The 27,741-nt window shown below is 52.3% G+C and overlaps 1 protein-coding gene and 1 non-coding gene across 2 annotated transcripts in view; one reads left to right on the top strand and one right to left on the bottom strand.

Annotated features, from left to right (window-relative positions):
• Nucleotides 1-27,741, bottom strand: part of LOC148665564 (antigen WC1.1-like) — a 589,159-nt gene that overhangs the window by 132,103 nt on the left and 429,315 nt on the right. The gene's annotated exons all lie outside the window — the stretch shown is intronic.
• On the top strand, nucleotides 10,496-10,568 carry trnai-gau (transfer RNA isoleucine (anticodon GAU)). The gene has a single exon. It is a non-coding gene; the product is annotated as a tRNA-Ile (tRNA).

Genomic DNA, 27,741 nt, shown 5'->3' with positions numbered 1-27,741 from the left:
GGGGCTCTCGGGCGAGGAGGGGGGGGACACCGAGCGGAACGAGCTGGGTGAGCCCGAGGGGGACGAGCCGGGCGACCCCGGGAGCTCCAGCTGCAGCTCGGCCGCGCTCTCCAGCTTCTGGACGAACTCGGGGAAACACGAAGACACCACGGGATTCTGTCCAGCGGGGAGAGGGGGAGACACAACGCAGGGGGGATGAGGAGCAGAGACTACGCCTGGACAGGTGAGTGTGTACAGTGTGTCCAGTAAGAGTCTGGACAGCTGAGTGTGTACAGTGTGTCCAGTAAGAGTCTGGACAGGTGAGTGTGTCCAGTGTGTCCAGTGAGAGTGTGGACAGGTGAGTGTGTACAGTGTGTCCAGTAAGAGTCTGGACAGGTGAGTGTGGACAGTGTGTCCAATAAGAGCCCAGACAGGTGAGTGTGGACAGTGTGTCCAGTGAGAGTCTGGACAGGTGGTTGTGTACAGTGTGTCCAGTAAGAGTCTGGACAGGTGGGTGTGTACAGTGTGTCCAGTAAGAGTCCAGACAGGCGAGTGTGTCCAGTGTGTCCAGTAAGAGTCCGGACAGGCGAGTGTGTCCAGTGTGTCCAGAAAGAGTGTGGACAGGTGTGTCCAACAGTAAGAAGCTGTCTTACCCTGTAACCTAGCTCAGGGGTGTTAGGGGGTGCTCTGTCTCCTCCCCAGATCTCACCTTCAGCTCTGGTGAAATGACGGACCACTAGGAGACGCTGGAAACGAGGACACAAGACAGAGGTTAGGTCCACAGAGCTCACTCAATCACTACAGCAAGCAGAGACCTCTCGGCCATCAGGACTGTGGGGGTCAGAGTGGGGAGCTGTAGGGTATCGGGAGTTTAGGGGTCAGTGTGGGGAGCTGTAGGGTATCGGGAGTTTAGGGGTCAGTGTGGGGAGCTGTAGGGTATCGGGAGTTTAGGGGTAAGTGGGGGGAGCTGTAGGGTATCGGGAGTTTAGGGGTCAGAGTGTGGAGCTGTAGGGTATCAGGAGTTTAGGGGTCAGTGTGGGGAGCTGTAGGGTATCGGGAGTTTAGGGGTCAGTGGGGGGAGCTGTAGGGTATCGGGAGTTTAGGGGTCAGTGGGGGGAGCTGTAGGGTATCGGGAGTTTAGGGGTCAGTGGGGGGAGCTGTAGGGTATCGGGAGTTTAGGGGTCAGAGTGGGGAGCTGTAGGGTATCGGGAGTTTAGGGGTCAGTGTGAGGAGCTGTAGGGTATCGGGAGTTTAGGGGTCAGAGTGGGGAGCTGTAGGGTATCGGGAGTTTAGGGGTCAGAGTGGGGAGCTGTAGGGTATCGGGAGTTTAGGGGTCAGTGTGGGGAGCTGTAGGGTATCGGGAGTTTAGGGGTCAGAGTGGGGAGCTGTAGGGTATCGGGAGTTTAGGGGTCAGTGGGGGGAGCTGTAGGGTATCGGGAGTTTAGGGGTCAGTGTGGGGAGCTGTAGGGTATCGGGAGTTTAGGGGTCAGTGGGGGGAGCTGTAGGGTATCGGGAGTTTAGGGGTCAGTGGGGGAGCTGTAGGGTATCGGGAGTTTAGGGGTCAGTGTGGGGAGCTGTAGGGTATCGGGAGTTTAGGGGTCAGAGTGGGGAGCTGTAGGGTATCGGGAGTTTAGGGGTCAGTGGGGGGAGCTGTAGGGTATCGGGAGTTTAGGGGTCAGTGTGGGGAGCTGTAGGGTATCGGGAGTTTAGGGGTCAGTGGGGGGAGCTGTAGGGTATCGGGAGTTTAGGGGTCAGTGGGGGAGCTGTAGGGTAGATGTGGGCCACCGGGCCCACCACAGGACGGCCGGTCCAGTCTCGCGGAAGGCGACCGGGTCAGACTTACGGAAAAGCACCGGGACTTGGGCCGGGACCTCTCCTGCTGCCAGTCCGGGTTCGGCCTGACCGGTGTGACCTGTGAAGACGCCAAACAGCCCATCTCCGAGACAGCTCTGACCAAATAGCCCAGCCCAGTCGTGTCGAGACTAGGGGCCTTGGGTAGTCTCTACAGTGTGTCCAGTGAGAGTGTGGAGAGGTGAGTCTCTACAGTGTGTCCAGTGAGAGTGTGGACAGGTGAGTGTGTACAGTGTGTCCAGTGAGAGTCTGGACAGGTGAGTCTGACCAGTGTGTCCAGGAAGAATCTGGACAGGTGAGTCTCTACAATGTGTCCAGTGAGAGTCTGGACAGGTGAGTCTGACCAGTGTGTCCAGTAAGAGTCTGGAAAGGTGAGTGTGTACAGTGTGTCCAGTAAGAGTCTGGACAGGTGAGTCTCTACAGTGTGTCCAGTGAGAGTCTGGACAGGTGAGTGTGTACAGTGTGTCCAGTAAGAGTCTGGACAGGTGAGTCTCTACAGTGTGTCCAGTGAGAGTCTGGACAGGTGAGTGTGTAGAGTGTGTCCAGTAAGAGTCTGGACAGGTGAGTGTGTACAGTGTGTCCAGTGAGAGTCTGTACAGGTGAGTGTGTACAGTGTGTCCAGTAAGAGTCTGGACAGGTGAGTGTGTACAGTGTGTCCAGTAAGAGTCTGGACAGGTGAGTCTCTACAGTGTGTCCAGTGAGAGTCCGGACAGGTGAGTCTCTAAAGTGTGTCCAGGAAGAGTGTAGGACGTCCAGAGGCAATCTGTGCTCTCAGAAGGCCATAATGCACCTGCAGCTTGGTTTTCCTCGGACCTGCGACCCTGTCTCTTGAGCCGAGGCGTGTCCTCAGTCAAGATCACCACTGGAAGTGTCTCTCCTCGTCTGGAGGTGTTACCGTGAGACCTGGTCTGTCAAGCGCTTTGTGCTGCTATGTGTGTGAAAGGTGCTCTATCAGTGAAGTTTATTATTATTATTATAATACAGCGAGCGCTGCTGGGGGTGGAGAGGTCAGTCGGAGGAGGGCTGGACGCTGGACGGTGGGCGGGAGGGGTGGACTTACGACGCCTCGCAGGGCCCGGGTCCTGCTGCGACCGCGCACGGCCGTGCGGCATCTCTGTCGGTCCATCGTCCTGCAGAGACAAGCAGAGTCACAGAGGGGAGGGGAGGGGGCGGAGCCACACAGCCAGAGTATCAGCTTTGTTCCCCACCCCCGCCGCCCTCTCTGTACAGAAGAGCCTCCTGTCCTGACTGGAGGAGCTCACCCAGCTGTGTCTGGAGAGGAGCCAGAGTATCAGCTTTGTTCCACACCCCCGCCACTCTCTGTGTACAGTAGACCCTCCTGTCCTGACTGGAGGAGCTCAACCAGCTGTGTCTGGAGAGAAGCCAGGGTATCGGCTTCAACCACAGGGCTGGGCAGCTTGTTCCCCACCCCCACCACTCTCTGTGTAGAGGTGCACCTCCTCTCAATATCTTTTTACAGCACGATCACACCCATAAGAGTGGAGTAACGGGAAAAAAAAAACAACTTATTTCTCAACTTATTTTGTTATTTCTCGACAGCGGCATTTTTAACTGACTTACCGATTTCACGGGGATACTTCAGAGTGAATCTGAAGCTGAAACTATTATTTGATTGAAGTCGAAGTAACCCGCAAATCTTTTTTGGAAGAAACACGTGTTTAGAAAGCGCTATATAGTCCTTTCCTCCTCCTCTCTCTTCACTCCTCTGAGCTCACGGGGCTCCGGCGCCGTCCCCCCCCCCCCCCCCCCCGCTAGATTCCGCCGCTCTGTGACGTCAGGCGGCTCATTGTGACGCCCCCATGATGTCGCCCCCGACGCGCTCACGGCTCGGCCGCGAAACAAAAATGGCCGACAGTTTTCGCGGTTGTTTTTTTTTTAGGTGGACATTTTATTTTTCCAACTCTCAGCGGCCAGCCGGGTGTCCCTGTACGACCCCGATAGTCGCCACCTCGGACAGGCAGGGGAAACGGGTCCAGCTGTTTCCGGCCCAAGGGTTACAAGAGCTGCACTTGAATTTAAAGACAAAATCACGTCGAGGGCGCATTCAGCACCCCCACGTCCAACACGGGTTTCCGTGGGGTTTGGTTCAGTGAAATTAGCACCCCCCCTACCCCCAAGTCAAAGAAAGACCAACCTCCACCCCCCTCTAGCGGCCAAGGGCGGAAATTTCGGGCCACGCCACGTCCAAAAACCACGGGTTCCCACCCCCCCCCCCCCCCCGTCCTGCGGGGAAAAGAGACGGCATTTTCTTTTCCGAGCGCTGCGTGGGACCTCACGACCCCCCCCAAAAAAAACGGGCTTCGCAGATGAGGAAAACCAGGCACGTCGACTTCTCTACAACACCACCTGGCCGTTTCTGTTTCAGACCGTGGTAAAAAAATAAATACAATTTCGCCTCTCACCGACCGCCGCGCAAAAAAAACACAACTTCACGCTACAGAAACGGCCTGTGTGAGGGGGGGAACGGGAAAAAAATAAAACCTGCGTGTTTTCGGCAGAGTAAGCTCAGCGGGGAAACTCCCTGAATCTCGGGGTTGCTTCTTGAACCCCGAAAACGACCTTTTTTCTCTCTCTCGTTTTCTTGGTGTCTGGGACGTTCACGAACTCCGCCGCGTCGGTGCGATTCCCAGCGGGACTTGAACATAACCCCCCCCCCCGTGGAGCCACAGGGCTGAGCTTTTACTGCCGTGTCCCGCTTTCACTCTGGCGATGAAGGAGGGAATCAAGGAGGAGAATTAATATTGTGATCCACCAGTCCATCACAGGACACACACACACCCTGGACAGGACACCAGTCCTTCACAGGATACCAGTCCATCACAGGACACACACACACACCCTGGACAGGACAGCAGTCCATCACAGGACACACACACTCACACACCCTGGACAGGACAGCAGTCCATCACAGGGCACACACACACTCACACACCCTGGACAGGACACCAGTCCATCACAGGATGTTCAGTGCCTCTCTCTAATAAAGTAGAAACAAGACATTAAACTCCGTTCAAAATGGGAGAAATCACCAGGACACCATACACCTTGCTCCAGACGATGGGAGAAGACCTGTACCTTCATGAGTCCGGGTTGTGAAAACTTCTTCTGGCAGTTCAAAACGTTTCGAAGGGACTACAGCGCTACCCTGTTTTCCATTTCTATCGTGTATTATTATACAGTCATAAGTATCTGTACTGATCACAGAGTCCCCCTCTCACTGCCAGAACTGAAGCCCAGTGCAGCACGAATAATAATAATAATAATTAATCCGTCTGGACTCTCCACTCAGAGCTCTTCCCAGGTCAGGGGGATCCAGTGGGGAGGAGAGCAGAGGGATGGAGCCAGTTCAGAGAGGGGGGTAATTAGGAGGCCATGATGGGTCAAGACCAGGGGGGGAGTCAGGCCAGGATACTGGGGTAACACCCCTACTCTTCTCCAGAAACACCCCGGGATTGTTAACGAGCACAGAGAGTCAGGACCTTGGTTTGACGTCTCATCCGAAGGACGGCGCCTGTTTACAGTCCAGTGTCCCCCGTCACTATACTGGGGCATCAGGACCCACACAGACCGCAGGGTGAGCGCCCCCTGCTGGCCCCACTCACACCTCTCCCAGCAGCAACTTTGGGGGGGGGGGGGAGGGAAAAAACCAAAAGCTAAACAGATTTTTTTTTTAAATTTTTTATTGATGCTTAACAAAAGAACAAAAATTACAAGCTTCAGTTCCAGACTGGGGTCTGGGGTCCCTCAGCTTCAGTCCAGTCCAGAATGGGGCCCCTCAGCTTCAGTCCAGTCCAGTCTGGGGCCCCTCAGCTCCAGTCCAACCTGGTGTCCCTCAGCTCCAGTGCAGTCCAGACTGGGGTCCCTCAGCTTCGGTCCAGCACAGACTGGGGTCCCTCAGCTTCGGTCCAGTCTGGGGTCCCTCAGCTTCGGTCCAGCACAGTCTGGTGTCCCTCAGCTTCGGCCCAGCACAGTCTGGGGTCCCTCAGCTTCAGTCCAGACTGGGGTCCCTCAGCTCCAGTCCAGTCCAGTCTGGTGTCTCTCAGCTCCAGTCCAGTCCAGTCTGGTGTCTCTCAGCTCCGGTGCAGTCCAGTCTGGTGTCTCTCAGCTCCGGTCCAGTCCAGTCTAGTCCAGTCCAGATCTTAGCTGGCACAGAACCAGGAAAGGAACCTGGAAAGAATATTGTTATTGCAGGTGTGAGGGACACAGACACAGACGTCACCATGACATCAAACAGCAAGAGGAGACTCCTCCTTGAATTACAGACACGACCGGGCGGCGCCCCCCTGTCTGCTCACCTGCACCTCCTCTTCCTCTTCTTGTCCTTCCCGGCAGCCTGCTCCTCCTCTCCCTCGCTCTTCCTCTCCTGACCCACGGTCTTCGCCGCCTCCATCGGCTCGTCTTGATCATCTGTCTCCACCGACACGCAGCTCAGGGAGTTTAAAAAGACGCACCAGCGATTCTGCAGCAGAGACAGGAGAGTCACGTTAAGAGTCGGACTGGACACTCCAGGACATGAACACTGCACTGAGAGAGAGAGAGGGGTTCATACAGACACATGACTGGACACTCCAGTACATGAACACTGCACTGAGAGAGAGAGGGGTTCATACAGACACACTGACTGGACACTAGACAGGAGTAAAGAGAGGATCAGAGCATTACCCACCTTCTTTTTCTTCTGTCTCACAGGAGGTGGTGATTGGACCTCTTCCGGCTGGAGTCCGAGGAGGGAGAGAGGGGGCAGGAGAGGGACAGCACAGGGAGAGAAAGAGAGAGACAGGTGAGTCAAGTGTCCCAAGAGTACAGAGACTCTGCTGAAATCACACTCGCAGTGAGTGACACCGACACTAACCAGCCTCAGGACAGCACTGCTAGAGCACCACAACCCAGACTCAACCACATCACAGCACAGATCAAACAGCAATATCTCACACACTGGGACACACACACACAAACACAACATAAACTGGAATGCTACAGAACCTTAAACAGACAATACACACTAGCTGAATATTTGACCAAAATAAAAAATAACAAACAGAAACAGACCCTGACGAATTACAGGCTCAGTGACCACAACCTGGCCATAGAAACTGGGCGACACAGGCAGACCTGGCTGCCCAGAGAGGACAGGCTGTGCTCCCACTGCCAGCGGGGAGAAATAGAGACAGAGGTGCACTTCCTACTGCACTGTGACAGATACTCTGGGATTAGAGAAACATTCTTCCCGAAATTCAGAAATCTAATCCCAAAGTTCCCACACCTGCCAGAATCACAACGGGTCCCAATCCTACTGGGAGAGGGAGGAGGGAACTCAGTTGATCTGGCAGCCCAGTATGTGATCTCCTGTCACAGCCTGAGGAACAGTGAGTCTGTCTCCCAATAATGCTCCAGCCGCCTACAGTATATGTCAATATTTTATAATATGTCTTTGTTGTAAATGTCTGTAACATGTCTGCTTTACGCAGAGAGTGGCGGGGCTTGGATGTCAAGGCCTGACGATACCGCATTACGCAGAGAGTGGAGGGGTGGGATGTCAGGGCCTGACGACACTGCTTTATGCAGAGAATGGAGGGGTGGGTGTCAGGGCCATACGACACTTCTTTATTCAGAGAGTGGAGGGGGTGGGATGTCAGGGCTAGATGACACTGCTTTACACAGAGAGTGGAGAGGTGGGTGTCAAGGCTATACGACAGTGCTTTGCACAGAGAGTGGTGGGGGTGGGATGTCAGGGCCATATGACACTGCTTTACATAGAGAGTGGCGGGGCTAGGATGTCAGGGCCATATGACACTGCTTTACACAGAGAGTGGTGGGGGTGGGATGTCAGGGCTTGACGACACTGCTTTATGCAGAGAGTGGAGGGGTGGGATGTCAGGGCCTGAAGATACTACTTTACACAGTTAGTGGTGGGGGTGGGATGTCAGGGCCATACGACACTTATTTACGCAGAGAGTGGCAGGGGTGGGATGTCAGGGCCTGACGATACTACTTTACACAGAGAGTGGTGGGGGTGTGATGTCAGGGCCATATGACACTGCTTTACACAGAGAGTGGCGGGGGTGGGATATCAGGGCCTGACAACACAGCTTAACTCAGAGTGTGGAGGGGTGGGTGTCAGGGTTATACAGCAGTGCTTTACGCAGAGAGTGGTGGTGGTGTGATGTCAGGGCCATACGACAGTGCTTTACACAGAGAGTGGCGGGGGAGGGATGTCAGGGCTTGACAACACTGCTTTATGTAGAGAGTGGAGGGGAGGGTTTCAGGGCCATAAGACACTGCTTTATGCAGAGAGTGGAGGGATTGGTGTCAGGGCCATATGACACTACTTTACACAGAGAGTGGCGGGAGTGGGATGTCAGGCCCTGATGATACTACTTTACGTAGACAGTGGCGGGGGTGGGATGTCAGGGCCTTACGACACTGCTTTATTCAAAGAGTGGAGGGGTGGGTGTCAGGGCTATACGACAGTGCTTAATGCAGAGAGTGGAGGGTTGGGTGTCAGGGCTATACGACAGTGCTTTCCGCAGAGAGTGGTGGGGGTGTGATGTCAGGGCCATACGACACTTCTTTACGCAGGGAGTGGCAGGGGTGGGATGTCAGGGCCTGACGATACTTATTTACGCAGAGAGTGGCAGGGGTGGGATGTCAGGGCCTGAAGATACTGCTTTTCACGCACTGTATTATTATTATTTAGATATAGGCCCACTGTGTGTTCCTCAGGCTGGGACAGTAGATCACACTGTATTATAATTATTGAGAGGCTGACTCACTGTTTCCCAGGCTGGGACAGGAGATCACACACTGTATTATTATTGAGAGACAGGCTCACTGTCTGTTCCTCTGGCTGGGGGAGGGAATCACACACTGTATTATTAGTATTATTAAGAGACAGGCTTGCTGTCTGCTCCACAGGCTGGGACAGGATATCACACACTGTTGTAGTGTTCTCTCATGAGGCACCAGTTCTGTAGGGGTTTGGGCATTTACTGGGATTATTATTTTTGTGGTAGTAAATCACAAAATTGATTCTTTTAATGGTCTTAGAATCCAACCATGCGACATAACTCAAACAACGCACACACAGGTACTAATACACGAGGATACATTTGTTAATATATAGAATATGCATGCAAACATAACAGATCTTATCTTATGGGTTATCAGAATACAAAAGATATAAATTCATTCAGTTACAAAGAGTTACACATATCAAGAGGACATAAGTTCGGTATATCATTCATTTAGACCATTTCGTAATTGAACTTGTTTACAACTTCTACATGAGATACTCAAATCAAGTACATAACCCTTAGGAATTAAATTGATATCAACTGGTTGGGAGCAGTAATGCAATAAGGTTGAATACTCACTGCCGGTGGGTCCCTTTTTCTCACAGTTTCCGTAGTGCAGCGGTTATCACGTTCGCCTCACACGCGGAAAAATCGCAACCGGACGGGAACAGCCTCTTTTTGCACGCTCCTGTACTTCACAGAGGTCTTGAGCGACCGGTCATTTGTTCCCAATGTATTTCCAAACGCACGTTCCTTCTGTACACGGAGCCGATCATTTGCAATTGGGCTGTGCCGACAGACCAGGACGAGCTCTGTCAGCTCAAAAGCAGCGCAGGACCTGCAAGAACAACAGAAAGATTAGCATCCAGCGGGGGCTTCTTAGTGAGCCCAAGATCTCATCAAGAATCGGCTCCAGCAACAGGGCTGGGCGCATTGTTCCATTCTCCGACCACTCTCGGTGTAAACAAGTCCCTCCTGGTCTCTGCTTGAATTGCACTTTCCTGCGTTTGCTTTGGTGTAACTGGCTTCCCCTGCATGGGCGAATGTGAAGAAGATCCTTAGTAAGTCATTGAAGAAAACTGAGAAGAGGTCGGAGTGGCCTCTGTCGTTCATCAACGATCCAGTCAGGCAGTACTCCTCTGTAAAGCGCCGTTCGTTCACATCGATTGGCTTTTTTTTGCCTTCATTTGTGCATGTAGTAAAAGCAGATGCCCCTATTCTACCGTGACCCCGACTCGAACCGGGGTTGTACTGACCACTATACGATCACGGCAAGTTACCGATACACACGTGGCAGGGCGGAAAAGGCTTTGCTCTCCTCGTGTGACATAATTCGGAAAAGTCCTGACGTTGCATTTCAACTGAGCCCCAGTATACATCGACCCTTCGACACTCTGAGTGACACCTCTTGCGTGTTTTCTCATATTTATGTAGTTTGCTTGCATGATGCCCGGAACAGCTGGGTTGTTCGCTCCCATATGGTCTAGCGGTTAGGATTCCTGGTTTTCACCCAAGTGGCCTGGGTTCAACTCCCGGTAGGGGAACGTGTCAGTTTTGAATCCTGCTTTCCAAAAGATCAGCACCGTGTACGAAAGAGCCGCATTAAAACTACTCGAACGTGCAAAACGTGCGAGAAGAGGGGGCGCTTGTTTCCAGCCGAAACTTCTCGCGTGTGAGACGAGCTGATCATTGCTGCAGGAGGTGGGAGGGTTACTCTGGTACAGGGCTGACCTTCGGCAATAGGTTTTATACAAGATGATATTTGCACTTTCTGGAGAGGCGATTTTCTCCACTTCAGTAGCCCGATTTCGTCGATTCCGTGGAGAGGGTGGCTGTGGGCTTTCCGCACTGCCGAAATAGCTCAGTTGGGAGAGTGTTAGACTGATGATCTAAAGGTCCCTGGTTCAATCCTGGGTTTCAGCATCTTGTTTCATCGCGCCCTTTGTTCCTCTCTCCAGCGCCCCCTGCCTAAAGTGACGCGTCCCTTTCTCAGCCCGAAATGCAAGCGAGACTCCAGCAGCGGTCCCTGCAGGTTTCCGTAGTGTAGCGGCTATCACGTTCACCTAACACGCGAAAGGTCCCCGGTATGAGACCTGGCGGAAACAGCCTCGTTTTGTACTCTCCTGTACTTCACAGAGGTCTTGAGCGAACGGTCATTTGTTCCCAATGTATTTCCGGTGCCTTCGTGCACTCTTGTACCAAACGCACGTTTGACGAAATGACAACCAAGGAGCCGAGAGGTTATTTCAGCAGTACGCAGCAATTCACCAGGGCCTAGCAGATACAAATGGGTTGTACAACTTTGAACTAGCAAATGTAAGAGGGCTAAGCCCCCTCCCTTGTAGCCGAGATTCGATCTGTCTCACAGAATTACCTGGGCACACACACACTGTCTTGTTTCTCCTACACGTATAGTGTAAAAATTAAGAACCCAGGACGAAGATGTGACAATCGAACAAACTCTTTATTTCACCCGTAACTCCGAACCAGTTAGCTCCAAAATTCACTATGACCTGTGACCCTGAGCAACCGTTATTCCCCGCTCAGCCCTCCATCAATCAACATGCAGTTTCACTGCTGACGCACACAAATATTACACCTTCTCCAGCTGTTCACCTCTCTTGTTATATAATTAGAAAGAGCACTGTGACGTCAGACACACTAGCCAGAGCGCCGGGATCAGCGAGCGAGACCGCGGGAGGTGCGCGGAGCGCACTGCGGAGAGTTATTGATCACTTATCTATTGACAACCTATTAATTCAACTGAAGAACCGTAGAATTAACCATTAACTTTTACCGATTGGTGAGTACTGATTCTTTTCCCGTTCTTGACCCTGTTTTAAATATCTAGAAAACGGTCAATACCGCCTGAATCGATCAATTACAGTACCATAGTACGTTTAGTGTTAATAATGTTCAATCCGAAATTAAAGAATGGTTATTCAAATTATTATTTAGGAATTTAATCCTAGAGCTAGAGAATTCCAAGTTGATAAATTTGTTTAAGTAACAGTTGAAATGCATTTTCCATTTGTTTACAAATCATAAGTATGGTAACCACGGCGACACACGCCACGTCACTGTTCCCGGCTAGGCGTCTCGCCTTCGTCACAAAGAGCGGTGTGACGTCACGGACAGCTACTAATACTAATGCTAGTGTCTTCCTGTTAGTATTAGTGAGAGTACAACTGGTAGTTTTATTATTAATGCTAGTGTTCATGTGAGTATTAATGATGATAGCGCTACTAATAGTTTTAATGCTAGTGAAGAAAGATGTGAAGACGGGGGTTTGAATTTAATCCTTTCTGTAGGGGGTTTAGACTTCTAAGTCACAAGCTGGGGTTTATGGCAGGAAAGGGGGTTAACTGATAAGGATTGCAGATGCAAGCTAGGAACCCCCCTGGGTGTAATCTTAAACTGACCATTTGTCTAGAACATCATAAACTGGCCAAATACCATGAACCCCCCTCTTTACCATCAGACCGAGTGATGTCAGAAACGGAGAAGAAAACACTATATAACCCAAAAGTTTGTACCAGTACGTTGAACAATACTTCGGTTTTGTTGTTTCTTGCGGGAAACAAGACTTCGGCTTTATTGTTCCTTGCATGCAATAAACTCATCTGTTTTACTTTGTCTCGGGATCAAGAACCTTATTTCTTCTGTTACAACACTAGTATTCATGTAATATTAGTGCTTATTATAGATTTACTGTTAGACTATTTACACTAGTAGTCATGTTAGTTTTAGTGATAGCATTACTGTTATTATTAGTATTAGTAGTGTAGTAGTAATTTTGTGTTATTGTTAGTAATAATGATAGTGTTAGTCATAGTGATAGTGTTACTGTTGTAATATTAGTGGTATTTTTGTTAGTGTTTGTTATAGTGTAACTGTAGGTAAGAGTGTATGTGGTGTCCGTCATTGTGTGAGTTTGTGTCTGTGAGTATGTGTACTGTCTATGTGTGATTCTGTAAATGTGTGCGTATCAGTGTGTGGGTGTGTATCTCTGAGTGTAGTGTCTACAGTATGTATGTGTCTGTGAATGTGTGCTAGTTTGTATTTGTGCATGTATGTGTCTGATTGTGTGTATAAATGTGTATGGTGTGTAGCGGCGAGGCTTATTAATAAGAAAGAATTAAGTGTTCTGAGCTTTCCCAAATGAGGCCCCATTTCTCTGTTCATCTCTGTGGTGCAGCCACAGAGAAACTATTCATGCAGGCTGATTTAAGGTTCCTTTGATAAGGTTTCCTAGGACAGCTCCCAAAGGGGGATGCACTTAGCTAACCCTGGCTATCATGATCAATGGTCATCCATTGGTGCCTATCTGTCTAGGGAGTGCCAGTTGGACATCTGGACTGCATTCCTAAGTGTCAGGAGTAAGTGACTTATATCTCACGTGGGACTCTGATGCCCATGGAACTTTCAGCCAATCAATGAGCTAAGGTTCCTCCAGGTAAAAACAGGCAACACAGAGAGCCTGAGAGATTCAGTAAGATTCAGGAAGATTCAGTGGAAGAATTGTGGACAATTCTAAAGGGAATTCAAAGGAGAATTCCATGGCAGGACGGCCCAGGAGCAGAAGGCTCCCAAGGGCAGGACATTCTCGCAGTGCGCCTCCTGACCATCCTGAGACTCAGCCCGAACAACCACGGAACGGCCAGTGTGTCCGAGTGCCAGAACTTTCCTTTGTTCTAAGAGTCTAGAGCGGAGGTTGCCAGAGAGTAACCAGAGGATCCACCCGAGGTTAGCACCAGCAGCAGGCCTCGTGAACAGGTCGGAACTGTGGACAGCTGAATCACTATTCAGATCTACCCCTTCATCAGGAACGAACCGGTCCTCTTCCTGACTTGCTGGGACCCACAGTCATCTTTTCTCCTGTGCGCAAACTTTGCTAGTTAAAGCCAACACTAACTAGCTGGTCAGGGAACATCAACAGCGCACCGTCGCAAGCCGCACAGCACAGCCTGGCACCAAGCCAGAGAGCGCGGATTGGACAGCAACAGCCTGCAACTGTTTCTTTGTGCCCGCAGGAGATCTGAATCCCCAAAGATTGGATGAGTATTCAACTTCACTGCATTACTGCTCGAGAATTCAATTGTTATCCCAACCAGTTGATATCAGTTTAATTCCTAAGAGTTATGTACTTCTTTTGAGTATCTAATGTAGAAGTTATAACCAAGGTCATTTACGAAACGGTCTAAATGAATGATATACTGAACGTATGTCCTCTTGATATATGAAACTCTTTGTAACTGACTGAATATATACCTTTTGTTTTCTGATAACCCTCTTGATAAGATCTGTTAGGTTTACATGCATATTCTATGTATTAATAAATGTATCCTCGTGTATTAGTACCTGTGTGTGTGCATTGTTTGAGTGATGTCGCAGGTTGGATTCTAAAGCCATCAAAATAATCAATTTTGTGATTTACTGCTACAATTAATAATTCTCCCAGTAAATGCCCAAACCCTACAGAACTGGTGCCTTCAGAGAGCACAATACAGGGCCATACGACAGTGCTTTACACAGAGAGTGGAGGGGTGGGTGTCAGGGCCATACGACACTTCTTTACGCAGAGAGTGGCAGGGGTGGGATGTCAGGGCTTGACGAAACTGCTTTATGCAGAGAGTGGCGGGGGTGGCATGTCAGGGCTTGACGACACTGCTTTATGCAGAGAGTTTCGGGGATGGGATGTCGGGGCCATACGACACTTCTTTACGCAGATAGTGGCAGGGGTGGGATGTCAGGGCCTGACAACACTGCTTAACGCAGAGAGTGGAGTGGTGGGTGTCAGGGCCATACGACACTTCTTTACGCAGAGAGTGACAGAGGTGGGATGTCAGGGCCTAACGATACTGCTTTACGCAAAGAGTGGAGGGGGTGGGATGTCAGGGCTTGACGACACTGCTTTATGCAGAGAGTGGAGGGGTGGGTGTCAGGGCCTTACGACAATTCTTTATGCAGAGAGTGGAGGGGTGGGTGTCAGGGCCATACGACACTTTTTTAAGCAGAGAGTGGCGGGGGTGGGATGTCATGGCCTGACCATACTGTTTTATGCAGAGAGTGGCGGGGGTGGGATGTCAGGGCCATACGACAGTGCTTTATGTAGAGAGTGAAGGGGGTGGGATGTCAGGGCCTAACAACACTGCTTAACGCAGAGAGTGGAGGGGTGGGTGTCAGGGCCATACGACACTTCTTTGCGCAGAGAGTGGAGGGGGAGGGATGTCAGGGCCTGATGAGACTGCTTTATGCAGAGAGTGGAGGGGTGTCATGGCCATAAGACACTGCTTTATGCAGAGAGTGGAGGGGTTGGTGTCAGAGCCATAAAACACTGGTTAACGCAGAGAGTGGCAGGGGTGGGATGTCAGGGTTTGACGACACTGCTTTATGCAGAGAGTGGAGGGGTGGGTGTCAGGGCCATATGACACTTTTTTACGCAGAGAGTGGAAGGGATGGGATGTCAGGGCCTAACAACACTGCTTAAAGCAGAGAGTGCAGGGGTGGGTGTCAGGGCCATACGACACTTCTTTACGCAGAGGGTGGAGGGGATAGGGATGTCAGGGCCTGATGAGACTGCTTTATGCAGAGAGTGGAGGGGTGGATGTCAGGGCCATACGACACTTCTTTAGGCAGAGAGTGGCAGGGGTGGGATGTCAGAGCCTGACGATAGTGCTTTACGCAGAGAGTGGCTGGAGTTGGACGTCAGGGCCATACGACAGTGCTTTACGCAGAGAGTGGCGGGGTGGGATGTCAGGGCCTGATGAGACTGCTTTATGCAGAAAGTGGAGGGGTGGTTGTCAGGGCCATACGACACTTTTTTACGTAGATAGTGGCGGGGGTGGGATGTCAGGGCATGAAGACACTACTTTATGCAGAGAGTGGAGGGGTGGGTGTCAGGGCCTTACAACAATTCTTTACGCAGAGAGTGGAGGGATTGGTTTCAGGGCCATACGAAATTGCTTAACGCAGTGAGTGGCGAGGCTGGGATGTCAGAGCCATACGACGGTGCTTTACGCAGAGAGCAGAGGGGGTGTGATGTCAGTTCCTGAAAACACTGCTTAAAGCAGATAGTGGAGGGTTGGGGTTCAGGGCCATATGACACTGCTTTATGCAGAGAGTGGCAGGGGTGGGATGTCAGGTCTTGGCGACACTGCTGTATGCAGAGAGTGGCAGGGGTGGGATGTCAGGGCCATACGACAGTGCTTTATGCAGAGAGTGTAGGGGGTGGGATGTCAGGGCCTAACAACACTGCTTAACGCAGAGAGTGGAGGGGTGGGTGTCAGGGCCGTACGACAATTCTTTATGCAAAGAGTGGAGGGATTGGTGTCAGGTCCATACGACAGTGCTTTACGCTGAGAGTGGAGGGGTAGGGATGTCAGTGCCTGATGAGACTGTTTTATGCAGAGATTGGAGGGGTGGGTGTCAGGGCCATACGACACTTCTTTACATAGACAGTGGTGGGGGTGGGATGTTAGAGCCTGAGAGCACTGCTTAACGCACAGAGTGGAGTGGTGGGTGTCAGGGCCATATGACAGTTCTTTAGGCAGAGATTGGCAGGGGTGGGATGTCAGGGCCTGACGATACTGCTTTATGCATAGTGTGGGGGGGTGGGTGTCAGGGCCTTACGACAATTCTTTATGCAGAGAGAAGAGGGATTGGTTTCAGGGCCATACGAAAGTGCTTAACGCAGACAGTGGCGGGGTTGGGATGTCAGGGCTTGACAACATTGCTTTATTCAGAGTGTGGAAGGTTGGGTTTCAGGGCCATACGACAGGGGTTAACGCAGAGAGTGGCGAGGGTGGGATCTCAGGGCCATACGACAATTCTTTACGCAGAGAGTGGAGGGATTGGTGTCAGGCCCATATGACAGTGCTTAACGCAGTGAGTGGCGAAAGTTGGAATGTCAGGGCCATACGACACTTCTTTAGGTAGAGAGTGGCGGGTGTGGGATGTCAGGGCCTGACGATACTGCTATACGCAGAGAGTGGAAGGGGTTGGATGTCAGGTCCATATGACAGTGCTTTACGCAGAGAGTGGCGAGGCTGGGATGTCAGGGCCTCACGAGACTGCATTATGCAGAGAGTGGCGGGGGTGGGATGTCAGGGCCTGACGATACTGCTTTTCGCAGAGAGTGGCGGGGGTGGGATATCAGGGTATGAAGACACTGCTTTATGTAGAGAATGGAGGGGTGGGTGTCAGGGCCATACGACAATTCTATACGGAGAGAGTGGCGGGTTTGGGATGTCAGAGCCTGACAGCACTGCTTAACGCAGAGAGTGGAGGGGTTGGTATCAGGGCCATACAACACTTCTACACAGACAGTGGCAGGGGTGGGATGTCAGGGCCTGACGATACTGCTTTACGCAGAGAGTGGAGGGTTAGGTGTCAGGGTTATACTACAGGGGTTAATGCAGAGAGTGGCAGGGGTGGGATGTCAGGGCATGAAGACACTGCTTTATGCAGAGAGTAGCGGTGGTTGGATGTCAGGGCCATACGACAGTGATTTACGCAGAGAGTGGCGGGGTTTGGATGTCAGGGCCTGACAATACTGCTATACGCAGAGAGTGGAAGGGGTTGGATGTCAGGGCCATATGACGGTGCTTTACGCAGAGAGTGGCAGGGGTGGAATGTCAGGGCCTGATGAGACTTCTTTATGGAGAGAATGGAAGGGTGGGTGTCAGGGCCATACGACAGGGGTTAACGCAGAGAGTGGCGGGGGTTAGATGTCAGGGCCTGACGATACTGCTTTACGCAGAGAGTGGCAGGGGTAGGATGTCAGGGAATGAAGACACTGCTTTATGTAGAGAATGGAGGTGTGGGTGTCAGGGCCATACGACAATTCTATACGGAGAGAGTGGCGGGTTTGGGATGTCAGAGCCTGACAGCACTGCTTAACGCAGAGAGTGGAGGGGTGGGTGTCAGGGCCGTACGACAATTCTTTATGCAAAGAGTGGAGGGATTGGTGTCAGGTCCATACGACAGTGCTTTACGCTGAGAGTGGAGGGGTAGGGATGTCAGTGCCTGATGAGACTGTTTTATGCAGAGATTGGAGGGGTGGGTGTCAGGGCCATACGACACTTCTTTACATAGACAGTGGTGGGGGTGGGATGTTAGAGCCTGAGAGCACTGCTTAACGCACAGAGTGGAGTGGTGGGTGTCAGGGCCATATGACAGTTCTTTAGGCAGAGATTGGCAGGGGTGGGATGTCAGGGCCTGACGATACTGCTTTATGCATAGTGTGGGGGGGTGGGTGTCAGGGCCTTACGACAATTCTTTATGCAGAGAGAAGAGGGATTGGTTTCAGGGCCATACGAAAGTGCTTAACGCAGACAGTGGCGGGGTTGGGATCTCAGGGCTTGACAACATTGCTTTATTCAGAGTGTGGAAGGTTGGGTTTCAGGGCCATACGACAGGGGTTAACGCAGAGAGTGGCGAGGGTGGGATCTCAGGGCCATACGACAATTCTTTACGCAGAGAGTGGAGGGATTGGTGTCAGGCCCATATGACAGTGCTTAACGCAGTGAGTGGCGAAAGTTGGAATGTCAGGGCCATACGACACTTCTTTAGGTAGAGAGTGGCGGGTGTGGGATGTCAGGGCCTGACGATACTGCTATACGCAGAGAGTGGAAGGGGTTGGATGTCAGGTCCATATGACAGTGCTTTACGCAGAGAGTGGCAGGGGTGGGATGTCAGGGTCTGATGAGACTTCTTTATGCAGAGAGTGGAAGGGTGGGTTTCAGGGCCATACGACAGGGGTTAACGCAGAGAGTGGCGAGGCTGGGATGTCAGGGTCTCACGAGACTGCATTATGCAGAGAGTGGCGGGGGTGGGATGTCAGGGCCTGACGATACTGCTTTTCGCAGAGAGTGGCGGGGGTGGGATATCAGGGTATGAAGACACTGCTTTATGTAGAGAATGGAGGGGTGGGTGTCAGGGCCATACGACAATTCTATACGGAGAGAGTGGCGGGTTTGGGATGTCAGAGCCTGACAGCACTGCTTAACGCAGAGAGTGGAGGGGTTGGTATCAGGGCCATACAACACTTCTACACAGACAGTGGCAGGGGTGGGATGTCAGGGCCTGACGATACTGCTTTACGCAGAGAGTGGAGGGTTAGGTGTCAGGGTTATACTACAGGGGTTAATGCAGAGAGTGGCAGGGGTGGGATGTCAGGGCATGAAGACACTGCTTTATGCAGAGAGTAGCGGTGGTTGGATGTCAGGGCCATACGACAGTGATTTACGCAGAGAGTGGCGGGGTTTGGATGTCAGGGCCTGACAATACTGCTATACGCAGAGAGTGGAAGGGGTTGGATGTCAGGGCCATATGACGGTGCTTTACGCAGAGAGTGGCAGGGGTGGAATGTCAGGGCCTGATGAGACTTCTTTATGGAGAGAATGGAAGGGTGGGTGTCAGGGCCATACGACAGGGGTTAACGCAGAGAGTGGCGGGGGTTAGATGTCAGGGCCTGACGATACTGCTTTACGCAGAGAGTGGCAGGGGTAGGATGTCAGGGAATGAAGACACTGCTTTATGTAGAGAATGGAGGTGTGGGTGTCAGGGCCATACGACAATTCTATACGGAGAGAGTGGCGGGTTTGGGATGTCAGAGCCTGACAGCACTGCTTAACGCAGAGAGTGGAGGGGTGGGTATCAGGGCCATACGACACTTCTTTTCGCAGAGAGTGGCAGGGGTGGGATGTCAGGGCCTGACGATATTTCTTCATGCAGAGACTGGAGGGGTGGGTGTCAGGGCCATATGACAGTGCTTTAGGCAGAGAGTAGCGTGGGTCGGATGTCAGGGCCTGACCATACTGTTTACGCAGAGAGTGGCGGGGGTGGGATGTCAGGGCCTGACGAGACTGCTTAATGCAGAGAGTGGAGGGGTGGGTGTCAGGGCCATACGACACATATTTACGCAGAGAGTGATAGGGGCTAGGATGTCAGGGCCTAAGGATACTACTTTACGCAGAGAATGGTGGGGGTTGGATGTCAGGGCCACACGACAGTGCTTTATGCAGAAAGTGGTGGGGGTGGGATTTCAGGGATTGACGACACTGGTTTATGCAGAGAATGGAGAGGTGGCTGTCAGGGCCATACGACAATTATTTACTGAGAGAGTGGCGGGGGTGGGATATCAGGGCATGAAGACACTGCTTTATGTAGAGAATGGAAAGGTGGGTGTCAGGGCCATACAACAATTCTTTACTCAGAGAGTGGCGGGGTTGGGCTGTCAGGGTCTGACAACACTGCTTAACACAGAGAGTGGAGGGGTGGGTGTCAGGGCCACACGACACTTCTTTTCACAGAGAGTGGCGCTGGTTGGATGTCAGGGCCATACGACAGTGATTTACGCAGAGAGTGGCAGGGGTGGGATGTCAGGGACTGATGAGACTGCTTTATGCAGAGAGTGGAGGGGTGGGTATCAGGGCCATAAGACACATCTTTTCGCAGAGAGTGGCGGGGGTGGGATGTCAGGGCTTGACGACACTGCTTTATGCAGAGAGTGGAGGGGTGGGTGTCATGGCCATAAGACACTGCTTTATGCAGAGAGTGGAGGGGTTGGTGTCAGGGCCATACGACACTTTTTTACGCAGAGAGTGGAAGGGATGGGATGTCAGGGGCTGACGGTACAGATAGTGGCGGGGGTGGGATGTCAGGACTTGACAACATTGCTTTTTGCAGAGATTGGAAGGTTTGGTGTGTAGCGGCAATGCTTGTTAATAAGACAGAATTAAGTGTTGCTGGGCTTTCCCAAATGAGGCCCCATGTCTCTGTTCATCTCTGTGGTGCAGCCATAGAGAAACTATTAATGCAGGCTGATTTAAAGATGTTTTCTTTTGATAAGGGACAGCTCCCAACGGGGGATGCACTTAGCTAAGCCTGGCTATCATGATCAATGGTCATCCATTGGCGCCTATCTGTCTAGGGAGTGCCAGATGGACATCTGGACTGCATTCCTAGGTGTCAGGAGTAAATGACTCATATCTCACCTTGATCAACCAATCAGGGACTGGTACGGCCGAGTAACCCATGTGGGACTCTGATGCCCATGGAACTTTCAGCCAATGAACGAGCTGAAGTTCCTCCAGGTGAAAACAGGCAACACGGAGGGCCTGAGAGAATTCTGTGGACTTTTCTAAAGGGAATTCAAAGGAGAATTCCAGGGCAGGATGGCCCAGGAGCAGAAGGCTCCCAAGGGCAGGACATTCTCGCAGCGCGCCTCCTGACCATCCTGAGACTCAGCCCGGACAACCACAGAACGGCCAGTGTGTCCGAGTGCCAGAACTTTCCTCTGTTCTAAGAGTCTAGAGCGAAGGTTGCCAGAGAGTAACCAGAGGATCCACCCGAGGTTAGCATCAGCAGGAAGCCTCGTGAACAGGTTGGAACTGTGGACAGCTGAATCACTATTAAGAACTAGCTCTTCATCTGGATCGAACTGGTCCTCTTCCTGACCTGCTGGGATCCACAGTCATCTTTTCTCCTGTGCACAAACTGTGCTCGTTAAAGCCAACACTAACTAGCCGGTCAGTGAGCATCAGCAGCGCACCGTCGCAAGCTGCACAGCACAGCCTGGCACCGAGCCAGAAAGCGCGGATTGGACAGCAACAGCCTGCAATTATATCTTTGTGCTCGCAAGAGATCTGAATTCCCAGAGATTGGATGAGTATTCAACTTCAATGCATTCCAGCTCGAGAATTCAATTGTTATCCCAACCAGTTGATATCAATTTAATTCCTAAGTTATGTACTTGTTTTGAGTATCTAATGTAGAAGTTATAACCAAGTTAATTTATGAAACCGTCTAAATGCATGATATACTGAACGTATGTCCTCTTGATATCTGTAACTCTTTGTAACTGACTGAATATATACCTTTTGTATTCTGATAACCCTCTCGATAAGATCTGTTAGGTTTATGTGCATATTTTATGTATTAATAAATGTATCCTCGTGTATTAGTACCCGTGTGTGTGTGCGTTGTTTGAGTTATATCGCATGGTTGGATTCTAAAGCCATCAAAAGAATCAATTTTGTGATTTACTGCTACAATTAACAATTGTCCCAGTAAATGCCCAAACCCTACAGAACTGGTGCCTTCAGAGAGCACACTAGAGGTGTCAGGGCCATTCGACAGGGGTTAATGCAGAGAGTGGTGAGGCTGGGATATCTGGGCCATACGACAGAGCTTTACGTAGGTCAGGATTGGTGTCAGGCCCATACGACAGTGCTTAATGCAGTGAGTGGCGAGGCTGGGATGTCAGGGCCATACGACAGTGCTTTACGCAGAGAGTGGAGGGGGAGGGGTTTTAGGGCCTGACAACACTGCTTTACACAGAGAGTGGAGGTGTGGGTGTCAGGGCCATATGACAGTACTTTAGGTAAAGAGTGGCAGGGGTAGGATGTAAGGGCCAGACCATACTGCTTTACGCAGAGAATGGCGGGGGTGGGATGTCAGGGCTTGACGACATTGCTTTATGCAGAGAGTGGCGGGGGTGGTGTGTCAGGGCCATACGACACTTCTTTACGTAGAGGGTTGGCAGGGGTGCGATGTCAGGGCCTGACAACACTGCTTAACGCAGAGAGTGGCGGGGTTGGGATGTCAGGGCCATACGACAATTCTTTACGCAGAGAGTGGAGGGATTGGTGTCAGGCCCATACGACAGTGCTTAACGCAGTGAGTGGCGAGGCTGGGATGTCAGGGCCATACGACGATCCTTTACGCAGAGAGTGGAGGGAGTGGGATGTCAGGGCCTGACAACACTACTTTACACAGAGAGTGGAGGGGTGGGTGTCAGAGCCATTTGACACTGCTTTAGGCAGAGAGTGTCGGGGGTGGGATGTAAGGGCCTGACCATAATGCTTTACACAGAGAGTGGCTGGGGAGGGATGTCAGGGCTTGACAGCACTGTTTTATGCAGAGAGTGGTGGCGGTGGGATGTCAGGGCCATACGACAGTGCTTTATGCAGAGAGTGTAGGGGGTGGGATGTCAGGGCCTAACAACACTGCTTTATGCAGAGAGTGGCGGGGGTTGGATGTCAGGGCCATACGACAGTGCTTTACGCAGAGAGTGGTGGGGGTGGGTGTCAGGGCCATACAACACTTCTTTATGCAGAGTGTGGAGGGATGGGTGTCAGGGCCATACGACAGTGCTTTATGCAGACAGTGGCGGGGGTGGGATGTCAGGGCCTGACGATACTGCTTTAAGCAGAGAATGGCGGGGGTGGGATGTCAGGACATGAAGACACCGGTTTATGCAGAGAATGGAGGGGTGGGTGTCAGGGCCATACGACAATTCTTTACGGTGAGAGTGGCGGGGTTGGGATGTCAGGGCATAAAGACACTGCCTCTTGCAGAGAGTGGAAGGGTGGGTGTCAGGACCATATTAAAGTGCTTTAGGCAGAGAGTGGCGTGGGTGGGAGGTCAGAGCCTAACCAAACTACTTTACGCACAGAGTGGCGGGGGTGGGATGTCAGGGCTTGACGACACTGCTTTATGCAGAGAGTGGAGGGGTGAGTGTCAGGGTCATATTGCAGTGCTTTAGGCAGAGAGTGGCAGAGGTGGGATGTCAGGGCCTGATGAAACTGCTTTACGCAGAGAGTGGCGGGGGTGGGATGTCAGGGCCTGACGAGACTGCTTAATGCAGAGAGTGGCAGGGGTGGGATGTCAGGGCCTAACAACACTGCTTAACGCAGAGAGTGGAGGGGTGGGTGTCAGGGCCGTACGACAATTCTTTATGCAAAGAGTGGAGGGATTGGTGTCAGGTCCATACGACAGTGCTTTACGCTGAGAGTGGAGGGGTAGGGATGTCAGTGCCTGATGAGACTGTTTTATGCAGAGATTGGAGGGGTGGGTGTCAGGGCCATACGACACTTCTTTACATAGACAGTGGTGGGGGTGGGATGTTAGAGCCTGAGAGCACTGCTTAACGCACAGAGTGGAGTGGGGTGGGATGTCAGGGCCTGACGATACTGCTTTACGCTGATAGTGGCGGCGTTGGGATGTTAGGGCTTGACGACACTGCTTTATGCAGAGAGTGGAGGGGTGAGTGTCAGGGTCATATTGCAGTGCTTTAGGCAGAGAGTGGCAGGTGTGGGATGTCAGGGCCTGATGAAACTGCTTTACGCAGAGAGTGGCGGGGGTGGGATGTCAGGGCCTGACGAGACTGCTTAATGCAGAGAGTGGCAGGGGTGGGATGTCAGGGCCTGACCATACTGCTTTACACAGAGAGTGGCGGGGGTGGGATATCAGGGCCCGATGAGACTGTTTTATGGAGAGAGTGGAGGGGTTCGTGTCAGGGCCTTACGAAAGTGCTTTACCCAGTGAGCGGCGAGGCTGGGATGTCAGGGCCATACGACAGTGATTTACGCAGAGAGTGGCGGGGGTGGGATATCAGGGCCCGATGAGACTGTTTTATGCAGAGAGTGGAGGGGTTGGTGTCAGGGCCATACGACAGTGCTTCACGCAGAGAGTTAAGGGGGTGGGATGTCAGGGTCTGACAACACTGCTTAACGCAGACAGTGGAGGGGTGAGTGTCAGGGCCATATGACAGTGCTTTAGGCAGAGAGTAGCGTGGGTCGGATGTCAGGGCCTGACCATACTGCTTTACGCAGAGAGTGGCGGGGGTGGGATGTCAGGGCCTGACGAGACTGCTTAATGCAGAGAGTGGAGGGGTGGGTGTCAGGGGTATACGATACTTATTTATTCAGAGAGTGGCGGGGGTTGGATGTCAAGGTGTGACGATACTGCTTTACGCAGAGATTGGCGGGGGTTGGATGTCAGGGCCATACGACAGTGCTTTACGCAGATAGTGGAGGGTGTGGGATGTCAGTGTTTTACAACACTGCTTTATGCAGAGAATAGAGGGGTGAGTGTCAGGGCCATACGACACTTATTTATACAGAGAGTGAGAGGGCTTGGATGTCAGGGCCTGACAATACTGCTTTACGCAGAGAATGGCGGGGGTTGGATGTCAGGGCCACACGACAGTGCTTTATGCAGAGAGTGGAGGGGTGGGATGTCTGGGCCATATGACAGGGGTTAACGCAGAGAGTGGCGGGGGTGGGATGTCAGGGCCTAACGATACTGCTTTATGCAGAGAGTGGAGGGGTGGGATGTCAGGGCCATACGACAGTGCTTTATGCAGAGAGTGTAGGGGGTGGGATGTCAGGGCCTAACAACACTGCTTAACGCAGAGAGTGGAGGGGTGGGTTTCAAGGCCATACGACACTTCTTTTCGCAGAGAGTTTCAGGGGTGGGATGTCAGGGCCCGACGATACTGCTTTACGCAGATAGTGGCGGGGTTGGGATGTCAGGGCCACACGACACTTCTTTTCGCAGAGAGTGGCGGTGGTTGGATGTCAGGGCCATACGACAGTGATTTACGCAGAGAGTGGCGGGGGTGGGATGTCATGGCCTGATGAGACTGCTTTATGCAGAGAGTGGAAGGGTGGGTATCAGGGACATACTACACTTCTTTTCGCAGAGAGTGGCGGGGGTGGGATGTCAGGGCTTGACGACACTGCTTTATGCAGAGAGTGGAGAGGTGTGTGTCAGGGCCATAGGACAGTGCTTTAGGCAGAGAGTGGCGTGGGTGGGATGTCAGGGCCTGACCATACTGCTTTACGCAGAGAGTGGCGGGGGTGGGATATCAGGGCCCGATGAGACTGTTTTATGCAGAGAGTGGAGGGGTTGGTGTCAGGGCCTTACGAAAGTGCTTAACGCAGTGAGCGGCGAGGCTGGGATGTCAGGGCCATACGACAGTGCTTCACGCAGAGAGTTAAGGGGGTGGGATGTCAGGGTCTGACAACACTGCTTAACGCAGACAGTGGAGGGGTGGGATGTCAGGGCCATACGACAGTGCTTTATGCAGAGAGTGTAGGGGGTGGGATGTCAGGGCCTAACAACACTGCTTAACGCAGAGAGTGGAGGGGTGGGTTTCAAGGCCATACGACACTTCTTTTCGCAGAGAGTTTCAGGGGTGGGATGTCAGGGCCTGACGATACTGCTTTACGCAGATAGTGGCGGGGTTGGGATGTCAGGGCTTGACGACACTGCTTAACGCAGAGAGTGGAGGTGTGAGTGTCAGGGTCATAATACAGTGCTTTAGGCAGAGAGTGGCATGGGTGGGATGTCAGAGCTTGACCATACTACTTTACGCTGATAGTTGCGGCGTTGGGATATCAGAGATTGACGACACTGCTTTATGCAGAGAGTGGAGGGGTGGGTGTCAGGCCCATACGACAGGGGTTTACGCAGAGAGTGTGGGGGGTGGGATGTCAAAGTATGAAGACACTGCTTCATGCAGAGAGTGGCAGGGGTGGGATGTCAGGGCCATACGACAGTGCTTTACACTGAGAGTGGCGGGGTTGGGATGTCAGGGCCTCACGATACTGCATTATGCAGAGAGCTGAGGGGTGGGTGTCAGGGCCATACGACACTTCTTTACGCAGAGAGTGGCAGGGGTGGGATGTCAGGGCCTGACGAGACTTCTTTATGCAGATAGTGGAGGGGTGGGTGTCAGGGCCACACGACACTTCTTTTCGCAGAGAGTGGCGGTGGTTGGATGTCAGGGCCATACGACAGTGATTTACGCAGAGAGTGGCGGGGGTGGGATGTCAGGGCCTGATGAGACTGCTTTATGCAGAGAGTGGAGGGGTGGGTATCAGGGCCATACTACACTTCTTTTCGCAGAGAGTGGCAGGGGTGGGATGTCAGGGCCTGACGATACTGCTTTACGCAGATAGTGGCGGGGGTGGGATATCAGGGCTTGACGACACTGCTTTATCCAGAGAGTGGAGAGGTGTGTGTCAGGGCCATAGGACAGTGCTTTAGGCAGAGAGTGGCGTGGGTGGGATGTCAGGGCCTGACCATACTGCTTTACGCAGAGAGTGGCGGGGGTGGGATATCAGGGCCCGATGAGACTGTTTTATGCAGAGAGTGGAGGGGTTGGTGTCAGGGCCTTACGAAAGTGATTTACGCAGAGAGTGGCGGGGGTGGGATGTCAGGGCCTGATGAGACTGCTTTATGCAGAGAGTGGAGGGGTGGGTATCAGGGCCATACTACACTTCTTTTCGCAGAGAGTGGCAGGGGTGGGATGTCAGGGCCTGATGAGACTGCTTTATGCAGAGAGTGGAGGGGTGGGTATCAGGGCCATACTACACTTCTTTTCGCAGAGAGTGGCAGGGGTGGGATGTCAGGGCCTGACGATACTGCTTTACGCAGATAGTGGCGGGGGTGGGATATCAGGGCTTGACGACACTGCTTTATGCAGAGAGTGGAGAGGTGGGTGTCAGGGCCATAGGACAGTGCTTTAGGCAGAGAGTGGCGTGGGTGGGATGTCAGGGCCTGACCAGACTGCTTTATGCAGAGAGTGGAGGGGTGGGATGTCAGGGTCTGACAACACTCCTTAACGCAGAAAGTGGAGGGGTGAGTGTCAGGGCCATATGACAGTGCTTTAGGCAGAGAGTAGCGTGGGTCGGATGTCAGGGCCTGACCATACTGCTTTACGCAGAGAGCGGCGGGGGTGGGATGTCAGGGCCTGACAAGACTGCTTAATGCAGAGAGTGGAGGGGTGGGTGTCAGGCCCATACGACAGGGGTTTACGCAGAGAGTGGCGGGGTTGGGATGTCAGGGCCATACGACAGTGCTTTACACTGAGAGTGGCGGGGTTGGGATGTCAGGGCCTCATGATACTGCATTATGCAGAGAGTTGATGGGTGGGTGTCAGGGCCATACGACACTTCTTTACGCAGAGAGTGGCAGGGGTGGGTGTCTGGGCCATAGGACAGTGCTTTAGGCAGAGAGTGGCGTGGGTGGGATGTCAGGGCCTGATGAGACTGCTTTATGCAGAGAGTGGAGGGGTGGGTGTCAGGGCCTTACGAAAGTGCTTAACGCAGTGAGCGGCGAGGCTGGGATGTTAGGGCCATACGACAGTGCTTCATGCAGAGAGTTAAGGGGGTGGGATGTCAGGGTCTGACAGCACTACTTAACACAGAGAGTGGAGTGGTGGGTTTCAAGGCCATACGACACTTCTTTTCGTAGAGAGTTTCAGGGGTGGGATGTCAGGGCCTGATGATACTGCTTTACG

Source organism: Lepisosteus platostomus, chromosome 5 (genome assembly GCF_059453375.1).
Source record: "Lepisosteus platostomus isolate fLepPlt1 chromosome 5, fLepPlt1.hap1, whole genome shotgun sequence".
Classification (NCBI taxonomy): Eukaryota; Metazoa; Chordata; class Actinopteri; order Semionotiformes; family Lepisosteidae; genus Lepisosteus; species Lepisosteus platostomus.
The sequence above is the reverse complement of the archived record's forward strand: the minus strand, read 5'-3'. Positions and strand labels throughout refer to the sequence as shown.